Source organism: Rissa tridactyla, chromosome 4, assembly GCF_028500815.1.
Source record: "Rissa tridactyla isolate bRisTri1 chromosome 4, bRisTri1.patW.cur.20221130, whole genome shotgun sequence".
In the NCBI taxonomy this organism is placed as follows: domain Eukaryota; kingdom Metazoa; phylum Chordata; class Aves; order Charadriiformes; family Laridae; genus Rissa; species Rissa tridactyla.
Window position 1 is genome coordinate 20,923,749 of NC_071469.1, and position 18,080 is coordinate 20,941,828.

The 18,080-nt window shown below is 50.0% G+C and overlaps 1 protein-coding gene across 1 annotated transcript in view; it reads left to right on the forward strand.

Annotated features, from left to right (window-relative positions):
* The first annotated feature begins 3,794 nt into the window (after positions 1-3,794).
* HRAS (HRas proto-oncogene, GTPase) overlaps positions 3,795-18,080 on the forward strand; it is a 46,713-nt gene continuing 32,427 nt past the window's right edge. Inside the window, exon 1 of the mRNA XM_054199959.1 lies at positions 3,795-4,172. The gene's annotated coding sequence lies outside the window, so the exon portion shown is untranslated. The remainder of the gene's footprint in view (positions 4,173-18,080) is intronic.

Below are 18,080 nucleotides of genomic sequence, written 5' to 3' on the forward strand. Positions count from 1 at the left end.
GCAAAACTCACAGGGAGCTCTGCTTTTCTCAGGACACTCTCAGAGGCAATGTTAAGGAGAGCACAGTGATAGAGTCTTCCAAACACTTCAAGAAAGTTTCAGTTACACAGAAAAAGCGTGTATCCAGGAAAATGGACTAGCTGAGTGCAGGGAGAACTCAAAAGCCATGGAAAGAACCAGGAAGCAGTCTGTGTAATTAAAAGTCAGGTGAACCTGTAGATATGGCAAAGTAACAGGAGATTCAGAACAACAAAAGCAACTGACATCACTAATCTACCCTCTGTGTCTGCTGGGAATTGATACGCACTTCAGCATATCGAAAATATATGATGCATATCTGGATGTATTCAAGCAGTGTTATTTACTTTGCTGATGATTTTAATGATCACAAGAACTTTTAATGTTCTCTAGGGTTTTTTCAGGGGGAAAGAAAGAATAGTTCAACTTGGCCATTGCCTAGGTGTTTCTACTAGAAATAAATCTTAAAAAGATTAACGTTTCAAAAATTTTGGGGATAGCCTTGATCTACAGCTGATGAGCAAGTTCAGTTGCTAACTAAGCGCTCGGTGTAAGTTTGTATGTCACACAGTGGAGAGCTGAGCTCACACCTTGTCTATGACTCCCCTCTTGCAGAGGTTAAAGAGGGAATGACAATATCAAGGAGTTATTTTTTGGGTCACAGCACTTACTTACAAAAATCAGTGACGTACCTTCCCAGACTGAATTTAGAGTGCTGTTACAAAAAGTCACGACAGATAAACATGTCCATGAGTTACGGCCTCCCACCTGCAAGCTACATACTTGAAGATGGTGAAGATGATCAGGAAAAACTGAATGCATGGGAATAACAGAGCAGCTTTTCAACCCCACGGCAGGTTTTGTTTTGGCAGTATTACTGTGGCAATAAGGATCTTCTGAGATTCTCTCCGTTTCCTTTTCATTGCTCCACTTGCCAGTGGGCCCAGTTTTTTACTAGCCTTCCTCTCCTGTCAAGCAAGGCTTGCAATAGTTAGTAGCACTGCAGAATTTCTAGAGCTGCGCATTTCTCTTTGCCTGCCTTGAGGTTTGCCATAGAGCAGAGGAGCTGCGCTGAGGCCTGGTGGGTAGCTGGAGGAGTTTGTTGCCAGTCCAACTGGAGACACCATGGGATGAGTTAGCAGAGTAGGTAGTTAGTAGACTGAACACCCTTCTTGCAGTGGCATTTGCGCTGCTGCTGCTGTGGCACTGCACGTCCCGTGAGTAAAGAAGAGGGTTCTGTCTTCCAGAGGCCTCAGACAGGCCAGACATTTTCCTAGAATTAAATTCAAGTTTAGAGAAACGAAGGAAGAATCTGTCCAGGCAGAATGACTTTTTACAGACGGAACAGGCTATAACCTCAGCAAATTGTAATCCGCCCAGTTTTGCCAAAAGCAATGGAGCTATGCTGCTTTGCAACAACTGAGGATCTTGTCCCAATATTTTGCTTTTTTTATCCAAAAATAGAAGACATCTTTAAGCTATATCACTCTCTGTGTCCTTGCAAGTTTTTGTCCTCACCCCTATGCGATTGTGTGGTTATGACTCACCAATAGGTATTATGCCTCTGTCTTCCAGCAGTCTGTAAACAACAAGTAGTCTTCAGGTATCTTACATCCTGATGTGATCTGGCACTGAAGAATGAGCAAGAAAGAGTCAGTTTCGGTCTCATCTTCTGGTGTTTCTTGGTTCTTGTAGGTTGCTGAGAAGCCCAAGAAGCATGAAATTGAGGTTCACCCATAGCTGTATCTATTACACTACCTGTTTGGTTATTGCTCCCTGATAAGTTCTTCTGGGCCACCTAGGTACTGAAAAATATGAGCCCGCTTTCAAGGTGCTTCAAAAAGCAAGATTTCTGCACGCTCCAGTACCCTGCCTGCTCGCCAGAAACGGCTAAAACAAGACGAGACAGGTAGCGCAGAGAGGCGGTGCGCCGTGTGTACGTGTGTCTGCCTGTGAAGAAACCCATCACCTTTGTGTGTGCTGCTGCTCCTGCTGTTGGCTTGCTCAGGAGAGATGCTGTGCTCCTGCGAGCTGCGGTCCTTGCTTCCGTGGAGAACTGAGAGGTTGTTCAGAATCAGGAGGGCTTGTTAGAAGCAAGCAAAGAATTTCCAGGTAGGTTTAAAGCTTCAGCCTTTTTGTTTAGACCTGCCTGTTTGCATGCTGGCTTTTAGAAAGTGCTCTGGCAGGTTTGTTTGTGCTGGTGCAACATGTCTTTGAGACCTGAAAAAACCTGCACAACTCTCTCAACGGGTATCCTTAGAACTCGCTTAATCTACTCTCCCTACAAGGTCTGCAGGGCATGAGCTTTCTTTTTATTATGTGTCAAGCGTCGTATCTAGAACAATGGTTTCTAGATCCATTTTCAGATTACTAGATACTTTTTTGATGGAAACAATAAATTGTGGCAGTGTGCTTGAAACATGTCAGAGTGAATAGTGCTTTTCTAGTACCAGGAATGGTGTTTTATTCGGCATCATATTCTGCATCAAAGCTTGATCACTTCTGCATGCTCCTGGGTAATACGGTGACTGTGCAATCCACTGTCCACTTTCCAAAGTAACAGGGGAATCACGGTGCCCAATAGCAGAAAACGCCTGGTAACATAGGTGTGCTGTGACAGGATGGGAAGCGCTGTGTTGACAGACCTTAATTCATGGAAGGAAGCTTGAGTCCATCCAGGTTTACTAGCTCCGACTTAGCAGTGTTCCTTGTGGGATCCAAACAGGATCGGACAGACAGACCCTCTCGCCACGCTCGGACCTTTGCCTGTAATTGGGGTAATTCTGTTCACGCAGTGTGTACCTCTGCTGCTAGGCCTAATGGGACCCCAGCTGTCTTATATAGAGCCAATTCAGGTGTCTTGTCTTTTGTGGCCTGTCTAAATCGCTCCTGAATAATTTGGAGTCGTCTATTTTCCTAAGGCATTTCCAGGGCCCGAATACAGCTCCCTGTGAGCCGGGTTTAGCCTAAGGGCTATGTGATTGGTCATAAACACCACGTTTCAGCAGCCTCGGCTCTTCCTTCCCCTAAACGCGCAGTTTCCCGGGCCTCCCCGGGCAGCAGAAACAGCTCAGCCTAGGGCACTACCCGCCGCGCCGGGCCTTGCCTGCAGGGCGAGGGCCGGGCCGGGGCTCTCGCAGCCGCGCTACCTGCCGGGCCCTGCCCTTCCGACGGCAGCAGCCCCGTTCCCGCCGCCGGCCCACAGGCCCCGGGACCACCGCAGGGCTGAGGCGACCTCCCGCCCCGCCCGCCGCGTCGGGGCCGCTTCTGCCTCCAGTCCGCTGGCCACCGCGGGAGCCGCGGCGCCTCTCGGTCCCCCCGCGGGCAGAGCCGCCCTGCAGCCGCGGGGAAGAGCGGGCCGCGGGCAGCGGGAGGGCGACGCCCGCAGCGCAGCGGCCGCCAGGCCTTCCCCTCACGGCGGGCGCGGGGAGCCCCTCAGGAGGGGCCGTCGCAGGGCGGGAAGCGAAGACATGTTCCCGAGAGGGGGACGACGCGATGGCCGCGGCTCCCGGGGGAAGGAGCCTGCAGGCGGCGGGGGTCACACGCCGGGGCGAAGCGGTGGCGCGGCACCCTCCCCCCTCACAACCACCCGCCGCCGCCGCCCCAGGGACCGCCCCGCGGCCAGGCCGCGGCGGGCGGGCGGTGGCGCCTGATTGACAGGCGCCGCGGCCCACCCGGAGGGCGGTGGCGGCGGGGGCCGCCTATCAGGGGCGGCGGGCGGGCGGGCGGCCGTTGAGCGGCGGGTGGGCGGGGCGCCGGGCCTGGGCGTGTGCCGCGGCCGCCGGCGGGGCGCGCTCCCGCTCCGCTCCGCTCCCCCCGCACGCACATTGTCCGGGCGGCGGCGGCGGCAGAGCGCCCCGGCGCCCGGTGCCAATGCGGGGCGGGCGCGGCACACCGGGGGCGCCTCCACCACCGCGGTGGAAACTTCACCTCGCCGCCGGGCCGACGCGCGGCTGAAGCCCCCGGCGGGGCCGGGCCGGGCGGGGAGGAGCGGAGCGGCGGAGTGGGGGGTGGGTTAGCCCGCCTGGGGGGCGCCTCGTCTTGTTTGATTTTCCTCCGTTGGAAGAAAAAGCAAATAATATTATTATCCCGCTTTAAACTTCCGCGCCCCGCTCTCCAGGACGCGCATCCCGCCAGGCGGGGTGGACGAGCCGGTGAGTGACCGACGGGGACGGGGCGGGGGTGGGACGCGCCGTCGGGGGCGGCGGGGGCAGCACCCGCCGGTTTGGCGGGGACGGGCCGACGGCGCCGCCGCCACCTGTTAGCGGGGCGGCTGCACCCCCCTGGGAAGTTTGTACCCCCACTGTGCCCCGGAGGAGGCGGCGGGGAGGGAGGGACCCCCGGCGCCGTGGGCGGTGGCGGGGCCCGGGGGTGTTTGGAGGCGGTGGCGCGGACCCCCCTGCTCGCCTGGCCGCGCCATGACTCCACTGCCTGGGCGCTGCCTGGGCGCTGCCTGCCGACCCCAGCCCCGGGCTGGCGGCCGAGGTTGAGGGGAGTGTGGGGCACTACCGAACCACAGCCTCTGCACCCGCTTTGCCCTCCATCCCTTAGCCTGCTCCTACACCCCCTTTGCGCTCCTCCTGCCCTTCTCCCCCCCCTCAAGCTGCAGCCCCCTTTCCCTCCCCTCCTCGCCCTCCTTCTCCCTCCCTCTCCCTCCCCAAGCTGCAGCCCTCTCCGGCCCCCTCCCTTCTCTTCCTTGCACCCCCAGTTTGCAGCCCCCTATGCCCGCCTTCCCTCATCCCCTTGCATCCCCCACACTGCCCCTGTGATGCTCCGAAGGGGGAGCACCGGACTCCCCACCCTTTGCCAAAGCAGGTGCCCACCGGGCTCTGGCTTTGCCCCCATCAGAGTGGCACCCCCCAAGAGAGAGGAGCTCCATGGCAGTGCCAGGCGTCGTCAGGCCGGGGGCGAGGTGCAGAGGGGTTGCGCAGGTGGCGGAGGTGCAGGTACGTGCATCTGCGAGCGAGTGAGCGAGGTCTCCCCCATTCCTGCGTGCGTGCGGCTCTGCGGAGCTGGCGGCACCTCCCTTCTTCCCAGGGACGCTCGCCGCCGGGGCTCTGCGGCGTGCGGAGGCTGCTTGTGCCCAGCCTGCCCTGCAAGGGCGTCCCAGGGTCCAGGGGTCCAACCCCTTTGCCCCAAGTGGGAGCAGGTGCATCTGGCGGCTCGCTTGGCCGATGTGGGTCCTGGTTTTAATCACCTCATACAGTGGAGCGCGCCTGGGGACAAAAGAGCCGATGAGAAATCAGAGAGGACTGGCAAACTCTGGAGCGGCTGGAGAAATGCTTAGGACAGCTGGAAGCGGGAGGATGGTGCAGCAGGAATTGCTTGACCAAAGTCAATCCTTGACCCAAGTCAAGCTATTGACTATTTCCATGCCCTATGCATCACGCGAAGTTACTCTTTTGAGATGCAGAAGGGGTGCAAACTCCAGGTGATGCTTTGTGACAGTGTATCCCAGTCTGCTTGGCATGAGTAGGTTGTGCGGGCTGGAGCAGGAACTGGTTTTGAAAGGAGAAAAGCACGTGAGGCTTTGTGCAGGTTCGTCTGAAGAGTTGCTAGAGGGTTGTATGGTACATGTCGGTGGATGCTGGTTTCTCCTGGTCAGAATTGCTAATGCGTTTATCCTTGCAGAGCTCCAAAGTGTTTTCATTTTGCAGCTGGTGATTTGTGTGATTTTTTTTTTTTTTCCCCAAGTGTTTGTAATGCAGCCCCGTGACTTTGAATCCATGTGTGTGTCCTCTCTGTCTGGTCCTTTCCTTCTCCTCGTCAAACGTTTTCCCTGTGTGATTAATAACGTGCCAACTGTTTCATTTCAGCACTGGGGAGGCCGATGCTGATTGATTTCCCTGTTCAGTCTTCTCGGTGGGTCTGGAGGCTGATGGGTGTTATCAATGCAGAAAAGTCTGCTTTTGGGGTGGGAGCTGTCAGTATGTCTTTTTTTTTTTCTTGTCTCAGTGAAACTCTTATTTCTTTTAATTAAAAAGAGATGAAGTATGCATGGTAGTACCCTCCATGTTTACATAAAAATGATCTTGTAATTAGCAATAATCATCTCAGGTTGGGGTATCGCTGTAATATTTAAACAGGACTTATGACCTGAGGGACGCTTTTCTGGCCTCAAGGAGTTACCCTTGGTGTGGTTCTCTCCTGTGGCGAGTTTGGTTCTTGGCTGCCGTCAGTGGTGAGGGTAGAGCAGCGGTTGGAGTAACCTCGGGTTTCTCTCACGTTGGCCTAGAAAGTGATGGCCATGGTGTCTTCATTGAGCCTGGCACTGCTTCATGGAGCTCCCTGGCAGACCTGCCACCACGTGTGTGGAGGCGGTCTGCCTTGGTGGTTTTCACCTGGTCTGAGGACTCTCAAGGGGACTCCCTTGCTATTGTGTTGGGCCAGAGAGGAGAAAAAAAACAGCTAAATAGTGTATGATTGACCTTTTGTTTCCTAGTTCTCCTAGGGAGATTTGGAAAAGGCTGCTGGTACTTGGGACGCTTTTTCCTGTGAGAGTAAGGGTCCTGAGGCATCATTGTCCACGTGGCCATCTTTCACCTAACTTCTGAGGAAGTTAGCAGCTCTGAGGAGAAGGACCTGGGGGTCCTGGTAGACAGCAAATTATCCATGAGCCAGCAGTGTGCCCTTGTTGCCAAGAAGGCCAATGGCATCCTGGGCTGCATAGGGAAGACTGTGGCCAGTAGGTCGAGGGAGGTCATTCTTCCCCTCTACTCTGCACTGGTGAGGCCACAACTGGAGTACTGTGTCCAGTTTTGGGCTCCCCAGTTCAAGAGGGACAGGGAACTACTGGAGCGAGTCCAGCGTAGGGCAACCAAGATGATTATGGGACTGGAGCACCTCCCTTAAGAGGAAAGGCTGAAAGAGCTGGGACTCTTTAGCCTGGAGAAGAGGAGGTTGAGGGGGGACCTGATTAATGTTTACAAGTATCTAAAGGGTGGGTTTAAGGAGGACGGAGCCAGGCTCTTTTCAATGGTTCCCAGCGACAGGACAAGGGGCAATGGGCACAAGCTAGAACATAGGAAGTTCCGTTCAAATACACGGAAGAACTTCTTTACAGTGAGGGTGACAGAGCACTGGAACAGGCTGCCCAGGGAGGTTGTGGAGTCCCCTTCTCTGGAGATTTTCAAGACCCGCCTGGATGCAGCCCTGAGGAATGTGCTTTAGGGAATCCTGCTCTAGCAGGGGAGTTGGACTAGATGATCTCTAGAGGTCCCTTCCAACTCTGAAGATTCCGTGATTCTCTTCCCTTTAAGAGCAGCAAAGCTCAGCTTACAAATATAAACATTTACTTGCAGGAGGGAGATGGCACCTGCCACCACCCCTCCTGCTGCTGGTGCACCCCGAATTTACCTTCCTGCTAGGCTGCTCTTGGAGCTCCCTGGGTTTTCTTGGGGTAAAAAAGCTTTATGGAGCAAAAAAGTTGAATATGGGGGAAATACTCAACAAAATAAAACCCAGGACAAAAAGTACCACCTATAGAGAGGGGTTCCTTGTGGGAGGGTGATGAAGGGAAAAAAGGTAGAAATGTCTTGTCTCCTGTATTTCAAGATGTGCTATGCTGCTGTACTTTTTGTCAGTCTAGGAAAAGCAAAATGATTCTGTTCCAAGCACTCTTTATCTAATTGTAATTTATTATGGGCTTTCTATTTTAACATTTTTGAAGTGTAAACTTAAAATCAGAGCTTATCGAGCAGCAGATAAGGAAGTTGAATGTATTTGAATTTTACCTGTATTAATCTAATAATATATTTATGAAATTATATTTGATCATCTCTATAGCTTGTTGAAGATGACCAAAGAGTATTAATCAAATAAATTATTTGACAAATATGGATGAGATTAAACAAATGATCTATTTGCCAACTGCCATTCAACTGCTCTGCCATGGCACGTTCCTCTTTCTCTTATCTTTCTCTTCCAGTTTTCACTCCACTTTCTATGGTTTGTCCTTTCCTGAACTGTCCTTAGTATCTGTTTCACTGAATTTTTCCCTTCCCTGTATTATTCTTTGTCTTTTGTGTCATGGTTTTCCTTTCTTCTGCCTCTTTCTTCAACTTCTCTTTCCATGCTTTTTGAGTCTAAATTAGCCAATTTTTCTCTTTTTCGCCGCCTTTCTGGTGGAAATTTTTATGGAACGCTTCATTGCCAACTCAACTAAACCCATAAAAACATAAAACTAAACCCAAACTGTGTGTGAGTATGAAGATGTTTGCTTGGTGGTAAGGCTCCTCTGCCTCTCCTCAGGTTTTCTGGCTGTTGCAGGAAGGGTGTTCCTGCAATTCTGGAGGTTTTTCCCAGCTCTAATTTTTGCTTGTGCTCTTCTTGTGCCTTTTTTTAAAGTGAATTTGACTTTGTATGCTAAGAAAACAGCTATGATCAAATGGTAGATCTTGTGTTGTTTATTGGTTATGTATCCATATGCAATCTGCTTCCGTCTGCTGCCTGACCAAGGTCAGCCTCCCTGCCGGCCTGTTCTGCCTTCCTTCTGGCATCATCCTTCGTCCCCTCTGGGGTTGTGTCCAGGAGGTATCTTTTGGTAGGGCAAAAGGAATGAGTGCTCTGAAGGTTTTCTGGCTCACTTGTTACTTTCGGAGTCTGTATGAACGTCAAGTTGCTGAGGGTAAGTAGCAAGAGGCGAACAGGTTATTGCGCATGACTGAGCAGTCACAATATTCACCTTAGATCTAGCATTCAAAGATTAAAGTCTCTTAAAAATGAAAGGGCTGTTATGGAGAAGACTTGTTCTTTTCCCTTGGATGAGATCTAGAGGGAGGGTATTCTCAAAACAGCGAAAGGAATAGAAAACTCTGTATTTCAGGGCAGGAAATTTGCTATGCCTTGGTAATAAAGCTGAGGCAGTCCAGGGGAGTGTGATGGGAGCGCTCGGAGTGTGCAGTTCGCCTCCGCTGGTGGTTGCAGTGATGTTGCTGCAGTGAATGAGCTAAGCTGTGTATGTCATAGCTGTCTGCTTTAAGTACTGGGAGTTACGTGATGGTGCCCTCTCATACCCATAAGGAAAGGTCTCTGCTGCACTGAAGTTAACAGTTACACTGCTCCTCTACGTCTTGTGAAATGTTTTGGATAATACTCGGGTGCACTGACACAGCGAGCGATCCAGGCGGCATGTCATTGCGAAGCAAAATTGATTGGGGAGGATGGGGCCAAGAGGAATATTCTTTTGCAGTTAATTATTTACTGCGGGGAGAGAGGGAAGCTGATGGTGTTTGGTTTATAATTACAGATATCTGGAGGAAAATGCTTCAAGATCTGTTTTATTCTGTGTGTTGCCACCTATTTCTTGGCATCTCTATCACATGAGACCGGCACTATTTAATGACCGGTTCAGTAAAAACAAAACTTCATTATCAACTTCTCACTGCTGGAATATGGTTTTATAGCTTGCTGTGTGTGACGCAAAATGGCCTGAATGCCTACAGAGGGAACAGACTTTCTGTGCTCATGGTCTTAATGCATGACCTGCCTGTGGCACCCATCTGGGCTCTCAGAACAGCTCAGCTCTGTGCTGAAAGGTGACTTTGTGGTTAAAGTGCAGGACCGTGAACCTGGGAGTCCTGACCCCCTGTCTGCTCTTGGCTGAGCTGATTGCCTTATCTCACTGAGCTCTCTTCTTCAGGAGTGATACCGAGCAGATATCCAGCTATCTGCTGAAGGGGTAGGATGTCCTGGGTGAGGGGCACTCTGACAACACAGAGGCAGCAGCAGCCCAGGTACTTGCATAATACAGTGCTGTGAGCCAAACTATAAGTGGATTTTTCCTTTTGCATAGCTAAACCCATTACAGATCAGACTGCTCATATATAAGTTCAGTTCAAGAGCTGGTGGAGCTGAGTTTAGACGCGTGTGTGGGAGCAGTAACTTGACAAATACAAAAAAAGAGACATTGCTGCAGTGTCTCTGGGAAGATGCCTGTACGCCTTCTGCTTGTTTAGTATCCTTGTGAGAACAGCAGACGTTGAGGGAGAAGCTGTGGCCTGTGAAATGAAGAGACGTTGTCCTCTTACTGGGAGGAGGAGAGGAGCGAGATCGAAAAATCCAGGGAGCAGGAGCGAAATGAGGGATGCAGGGTGTGCACAGCGGGGCCTGCTCCTGGTTGCTGTTTTCACTGGGTAAGGCTCTGCAGGCAGAGACGCGAGGAGGAGATCAGTGGAAAAAGGCATTGCGGAGGCTGCCTTTGTGCAAGGTGGATTATCGACGATCCAGGCTGAATTGGAGCATGGCCTGGCCGTCAGCAGGAGTGCATGGGATTGTCTCCCCTGAGAAAAGCAGAACAGAGAAAAATCTCCAAAGGAGAGTCTGGCTAGCAAGGGCTTGTGCCCCAGACAAGTCGGCATCTTGCTTAGAGGCTTGCTGAGAAGCCAGCTCTGTTCATCAGCAGTTTGTTGGGTAACAGGCTGCTGCCGGGTAGGCTTGTTCCAGTATCAGTGTTGAGTCTGCTCTGATGCTCCACGCTGTCTTCAGCAGTTCTGTGGCTTGCGTCCAGCTCTGCTCAGCCTGCTCCAAACTATGTATATAGAATAAGCTTGAATGTATGAAATTGTAGTCTGCAAATGATACGTTTCCTCCCTTGTCCTACCCCAGCTAGCCACTGTGGCAGCCAGAGTGGTTCTTCTGGTATGGCAGTAGCTCCTGTATTTCTGTAGTGACTGTAGCATCCTTCCAGACAGCTGGCTTTGCTGGAGCAGGAATGAGATGTCAGGGAGCTTAGTGTTACCAAGTTAACTTCAGTGCAACAGTGAGGGAGTGGCATTCATCCTCTGGGAAAAGAAGGCTGGACTTGAGAAACCAGGCTTTGGTTGGCATGATAAATAGATAAAACAGTAGCTGAGCATGATAAGTAAATAAAACATCAGTGTTTCTTGGAGGTAAATATGGGACAGACCCCGGCTTATATGTGTGCTAATCCTGTAACTAATTTTTCTGTTGTCTCCCTTGTATCTGTCTGTTGATGCAATGTCTCATTTTGGGTCCGCTGTGCACCACCCGACTCTGCTTTGTAGCACGCAGACCCAACAAACACTGGTGAAAGCAGGAGGTACCTCCTGCCTGTGTGTGTGCACACCTCCCCTTGCCTCCCCGGCTTGTGTGCAGAGGCTGAATATATAACCTTATAGTATAACCTTGGTCATGCAAGGTTTCTCCCAGTCTTGTTTCCCCCGGCCTTTTACTGATTTGCATGATATCGTATGAGGCCAGCCAGCTTTTTCTGGAGGGCTTGTCCCACTTTCTGCGCAGGCAGCCTTGGGCGAGTGGTCTGCTCCCTGACCTGCTTTGACAGGCGTGCGCTGGCTTCTTGCTCCGCTGATGTGGGAGGGAGTATGAGGATAAGCACTGGGGGGCTAGGCAGGGGGAGGACACTGCTGTGCCGGTTGGTGGTGTGACCTCCCATCTGGCAGTCAGTGTAGCTGCTGACGGATGAGGAAGTACATGCAAATCCCTGCTCAGCTTTCTGCTTCATCGTTCTGCTGGGGGACATGGTGGTTGTGACTTGTACTCAAGTCTTTGAGGGTCAGATCTGCTCCTAGGAGTGCAGATGTATGTCCTCCATTCTGCTGTACTCAGTTTCATCTGACAGCTCTGTGGCTATTCTGGTAGCCCCCATAAATTTCCAAACATAAAGGTATTCATTCTCAAAACACACACGTGCGAGAAAGGAATGACCACCATGACCGTGGTGAAGGTGGGAAACAGCTGAGAAAGCGCCAGACCTAGATCTGGAAAACTGCTTCTGCTCCTGCTTTTCCACAGAAACATGGAGGCTGCGTGCTGCTGTGGCTCATAGTCACAGGGGCATGTGCAGGATCTCACCAGGTCTGTGGCAGAGCAGGGAGGTGGATGGATGAGGGTGGGAATCTCTTCGCTGATCCCTGTCCTAGATGCATCTGGTACAGTTGGTACAATTGTACCACAGTTCCCTGTGCAGAAGGGGTAAAAGCCACAGTATTCATCCATAAAACCATCACAGAGGTAACATCAGGACATATTTCTGACAGTGGCTGGTAAAGTCGACACAGACATGTTGTCCAGTGCTAGATCAGTTCTGTGTTCCCATCTGTGCAGTACACCCAGCATCAAAGGATCAGTGGCTAAAGACTTCAGGCACCTAATTAGAGATATTTTCAAGTGTGAAAAGCATTGTATTCTGAAAATCCTGTCCCTTTTTGTATCTCAGTTGGTCATTCAGAGACTGAAGTCATTCCACGAACTCTGGTAACATTGACCAAGGCTAAAGGAAAGCAAGAAGACAGAGCTGTAGACTATGCAAGGAGGTAGGGCTGTGCAGAGCACAGCCTGGATTCGATGTGCAGATGGTGATCTGCATGGGGCTGTTGAGTGGATGCAGTGATAGAGACAATCAGTTGATGTTGGACTGGGAGGTCCACCAGCTGGCTGCCTTGTAAATGTTGCTGTTCTTCTGCCGACCATGCTGACTTCTGTCAGCACTGGTCATCTTGTGATGACTTTGTCATCCTTGACTGAGGATGGAGGGTGCTTTGGAGCACACAAGTTTTTTGAACCACTGACAGTGGTTATTTAGAGCTGCAGCAAGGTGCTTTTTGTGGGCATACCACTGCAGCTTAACTTTGGCCTCCAAGAGGTTGGCTTGCTAGCACCTCCACCACAAACCACAGGATCTTAGGGCTGATCCTAGGCGGAGTGTTGTCATAAGCCAACCTCAGTCCTCCTGCCATGGGGCTATAGACCATGTCAGCAGCCCTTCAGTGTGGGTCTAACAAGGCGATGCCTCAGTGGGGCGAGAGCAGTTCTTTCCCTATTTTGTAGCAGGCACAAGGAGGATACAGATAGAAGGAAAATGGCCTTTCTTGTCTGATTACAGCAACTACTGTCATGGTTTTCATCTTGAGATCATTTCCTATCTGCCGTCCAAGGCATGAATTTGGGCAGTTGTCCTGCAAAGAGGAAAGCTAGGACTTGCAGGCCCTGAAGAAAGTTTGCTTAGTAATTAGTCATCTGGTCCCCACAACTATTGCACCCGAACATCAGGGGCCAGACAAGATGTCCTCTGTTCTGCATTCCTTTCACGATGAATGCATTAATCTGTACAGGTGAGAGAGAATATTTACTCCACATTAATTTACACCTTTGCTGTTCCTGTTCTTCGGTGGAGTGTGTCCCAGGCAGCCACCCTCTTCTAATCTATGAAGTGTCCAGGCCTGGCTGCTCCTCATATCTGCTAGAAAGTGAAAAACTGCACTCCAAGTGCCAAGTTCTGGCGGTACAAAGTGAGTTAATCCATGAGTTTCTCTTTCTTCTTCCTCCTTCACAGTGTTTTGCTGGTAGATATGATCACTCTTAGTGCTTGTGGGTAACTCGTCCCTATCCCAAGTATCTACCAGTGCCTGTAGCCAGGGCAGACACTGGGCAGGGAAAGGAGAGGCATTATTACGACCTCTTGTTTTACAACTGGGGAACTGAGGAATGGAAATCCACGTTAACAGGAGGAGCCTGGAGAGGAGAAGAGTTGAGAACAGAAATTGTTGTCCTAGTCCGGTGCTTTGACTGCAAGATCAGCTTCCCCCTTCCTTTGGTGTCAAAAGATTTATCACCCAGCTGTTGATGTGTTGCTAATCTGATTTTCTGATAAGTGAAATGCTTTCTCATCGCAATGAACCCTGAGAAGATGGGATTTTGTTTGCTTTTATAATTTCAAGCAAGGTTGTTTTGTCTGTTGTTTTAATATTTTAGGTATCTAGTCTTAAAAGTCATGTGTGTGAAGGACAGGAACAGCAGTCCTTTCCAAGTAAGTCTTCCAGGTTGTAAGTGGGGCTCGTGTATGCAGAAACGGATAGATATCCTATGTTAAAACCCAGTGTCTTGGCTTATTGTTTGTTGGAAGAACATTAAGAAAATTTGGGCAACTGAAAAGAGATTTTACAGCCCTCTGGATGGGGGCTGATTTAAAAACCAAAGGGCTTTGTGTTGGCAGCAGATGATTGCAAAATGAGCCATCTCCCTTTTGGTCACCTGTGTGGAGGCATTTGTTGTGGAAAGATCTTAAAAAAAAAAGGTGCAATTAATTGACCAAGTCTTTGAGAAGGAAAAAAAAGCAACAACAAAGTTCCCAGGGAAAAAAAAAAAGAAAGCAGATTTCTTCAAGAAGCGAAAAAAACCTTCACTTTTTCTCAAAGCAGTTTCCGAGGCACCTAATCTAATCTTTCCAAAACAATTCTCTGGCAGCCAGGGCTCACATATTTTAAAAAACAGCGTAGAAAGGAATGTATTGTGACAGTTTAATTTGTTGCTGAAATACGGTCACCTCTGGAGTAATTCAGAGTAACGGTGGAGTGGATGAGAAACTGTTTGGGATGGGAGGTGAGTTAAGGGAGGCTGCTCAGATGAAACTGCCCATGGAAGATGCCCATTCTGAAGTATAATTCCTGGAATTTAGGTTCATCTTCTTTCTCCTTCGACTCTAATGGAGCTGTAGCCTGTTCACGTCTTCTGAACAGGGCAGTTGTTGATGAGTCCTTTCACATGTCCTTGCTGTGTCAGCAAGGGAGGTTTTGGTGGTAATTCTCCCGGGGGGTGGTAGGAAAGACCCTCTGGTACTGGCCAGCTTTAGAGATGACATGGATTCAGAAGAAAAGGTGGAGAATTACAGCATGTAAGGTATAGGTCCCTGTACCTTCTAGTCCCTGACTGGGGACTTGTAAAGGCCCAGGCAGCTAGCTGAATGTTACAGTCACTAATCCACGAGTGCAAATTGAGCTGTGTAAAGCCAGCCTGTGAGCTCTACCATTTTAAAGAGGGGAAAAAAGGCAATTGCAGGATGCTCTTGAGAAAGCAAATGAAAGCCTGCCCAAGTTTTAGAGGAAGACGTACAATTTGAAAAGAAAGAGGTATGGAGTTGATTCTGTAGCCCTGTTTAGGGTCCTCAAGAGGAGTGTTGTCTGAAGTGTGCTCCTTGTGAAGAGGTGGGAAGCTGAGTGCCTAGCGGAGGGCTGGGTTTTTTTAGAGCATGCTACTAAGTATGCGTTTTTTTTGCAAGCCCTGCAATTGCATTGCAACAGGGTTACGAGGTCCTGTCCAAATTCTGTTGAAGGTAGTTGAACTATGTTGACTGCAGTGACTGTGGGCTGGCAGGCAGTACAGCATCTCTCAGGTCAGCTCGTGTTTTCATGTCCTTTATTTCAAAGTCTGCATCTAGAATGAGTTTATTAAATCCACAGTTTAGAGCAACTTCAGAATAAATCCCAGGGGAGGAGAAAAAGCGAAAAATACCAAAAACCCCGCCACCAACAAAACAGATTAAAATAACCAAACGGCTTATGCTATGGAACTGGGATGTGACTGACAGTCAATGTGTGGAGGTGGACAACCACCAGTCACACTTTCTCAGCGTGGCTTGCTCTGCAGAGGCAATGGAAGCAAGTACCTGTTAGGACTAGAATGCAAAAGGATAACATTTAAAATCTGAGGCAGGAGCCTGCAAACTCAGTGACAATTGTATGCTGGGGTGGAAGAAAAATCTCTGCCATCAGCAAGTCACCCTTTCAGGTAGCTAATTTGAACTTCTTGTATTCTTCAGTCCCACCGTTTGTAAATGTTGTGCAGTCTCTTCCATGCTTTCTTTTTTCCCCTGTTTGATTTGAGAGCCATTTGTAACAACTTATTCCTCATTCATCCTGTGATCAGGGAAGTTATTCTGCCTGCAGTCCCTGTCTGAGATTAGTTTTCTTATTTTCTGTAGCACAAGGGCTGATGGCTTCACAAATCTGGTCTCTCCCCTGGCCAGCCTAGCAGCATGACAGCTCCATTTAATGTGTGCTGTCTGCTTTGGCTTCTTGCCCCTAGACTCATTATTTTGCATTTTTCTGCATCCAGCTCCAGTGTCGCTTGCCCCAAAGGATCATATATCAGACATGATGAAAAAGAGAAGAATCCTCAAGGTTGGTCTGTAAATCCCAAGTCTCTCTGATAGAAGAAACGTGCGGTCTGGGTGCTTTGTCCTTGTCCTTGCTCCAGCCCTGCTGTGTGTGTACATCCCTCTCTGCCTGTCCTGGTGCACTCCTGATGGGCATGAATTGAGCCGTGCAGGCTCTCCGGGCAGTGCTGTTCTCACAGCACAAAGCGTTTGGTGCCTGGGACATTTTCTTTTCTTCCCCTCTCAAGACCTGCAGCTCTGCCTTCTCTTCAGCCAGCCCCTAAAATGACTTGGATCCACATGGAATATTGTTACAGGGAAGACATTGTGAAGTTTTCTTGGTGGTAGATACCTCGGGGCATCTTCCATCTTCCACTTCTCATCTACCAGCTGAAGTGTGGCGTTCCCTTTGGGCCTTGGGGACTGGAAGTGCTTTCATGTTAGGTGCAGTGTGAGATAGTCCCTCTCTGAAAAGCTTACAAGCTGAGTGCAAGATGGGGAATGTCAGGGTGCAATTCACCTGTCCAGATTGTTGGCATCTAACATCCCAGCCACTTAACCCTCAGCCCCCCTATATAGGCAGTGGAGGAAAGGAGCACTTTCATCTTGCCCTAATGTAGATAGATACCTGAAACAGGTCAGACAGATTGTGCCTGTCTCTTCTCATTGATGATAGAGAGGCCCTGGATGAGGGTGTCATGGAGGCATCTGTGTTGTCAGGTGAGATGAATCCCACCTTGACTACCTACATGGAGCAGACTGAGGTAGCACAAAAAGAGAGCAAGATAGCATTGAATGTAGTCAGTCCTTGTCTTAGCTGCCTGCTGTCTCATTTGGTAGATGTATGCCTCTTCCTTTGCTCAAGAAGCTACGCTTCATTTTGATTCCTTGCTGGCCAAGAGCTGGAGGGACATCATCCGGACAGCAACTCAGAGTTAAACACGTCTCGGAGGTGATCCTAGCAAAGGTACTAGCTCAGAGCTTCAAGCCTGTCCCAGCTCTGGACCAAGGGGCATTTTAACCAAGTGAAGACAGAACGCATAGGTAGTTTTGAGGCAGTTTCATCCCTGCTCCATCCTTTCATGCTGAGGCCAGGCAGCTGCTAGTGTAGGCCAGGGGTTACTTGGATACTTCTCAGGAGCTCCTGACCTCATGCGGGTGCCCGAACAGCAGTCCTGTTGTATTGCAGTTGTAGAAAGACATGAGGCCTCTAAATTTGGAGCTGAGACCAAGGGCATGGGGACTTCAGATTGTGGATTAGCAGACGATAGCAGCAGGAACCCTGTGGCGCCCCTACAAAGGCTGCACATCTGGTTGTTCCAGCCTTGGTGGGTAAAACCCTTTCTGTTAGGGGGAAAAAGAGCTTTTTCCTAACACTAAAGTGCTATTAAATGCCATAATAGGGCTTTGGGGGTGGTGGAGCCAGTTTCTGTAGTTTTGTATCCCACTTGGGCTGAACCTTCATGGTTGCTCTGAAGACCCTGGCATGGTCTGCAGGGAGCGGGTTGGAGGAGAGCCAGAGCTGTTCTTGAAAGAACTGGAAAAACAAAGCTGAGCCGAGTGGAAGGAATAAAGCCTGGTAGCCCGGGGAGGATTTTCTTGACTGGCCGAGTTTCCCCTTTGATTGGGAGCACTTGTTCCATCATGCCTTTTGCTGGGGAAGAATTAGCCCGGTGGCAGAAATGTGATGCGCCGGGTGTTTCAGGAGTGAAAAACCTGTCCACAGCAAGAGCCTGCAGAGCTTGAACTCAGCCTTTAAGTCCCTGTGCTGGCAGCTGGTTGCGAGCTTGCTCAGCAAGGAATGGTGCTGTGCCAAGCTTTTTACCCTCTGTCTCGTGCCTGTGTAGCCAGCATTAAATCCTAGGACTCTGAAGAAAACCAGAGTCAGTTTTGTACCCCACTTTTTGTTTGTTACTGAAACTCATGCTATAATTCCCACCAGTTCAGACACCCATAAAATGGTGGTTATCTCTGGACAGTCTCTGGAAGTCTACTGTGTGCACTGTAATTGTTTCAAACTTTGCAATAGCAGGGAATTTATTAGGGGAAAAATTTGTGGTTGAGCCTAGGTGGGAAGCAAATGTACCACGCTACAGACAGAGGCAAAAAAATAACCTTGCATTCCATTATATAGTTTGTTTTCCTCGCTTCA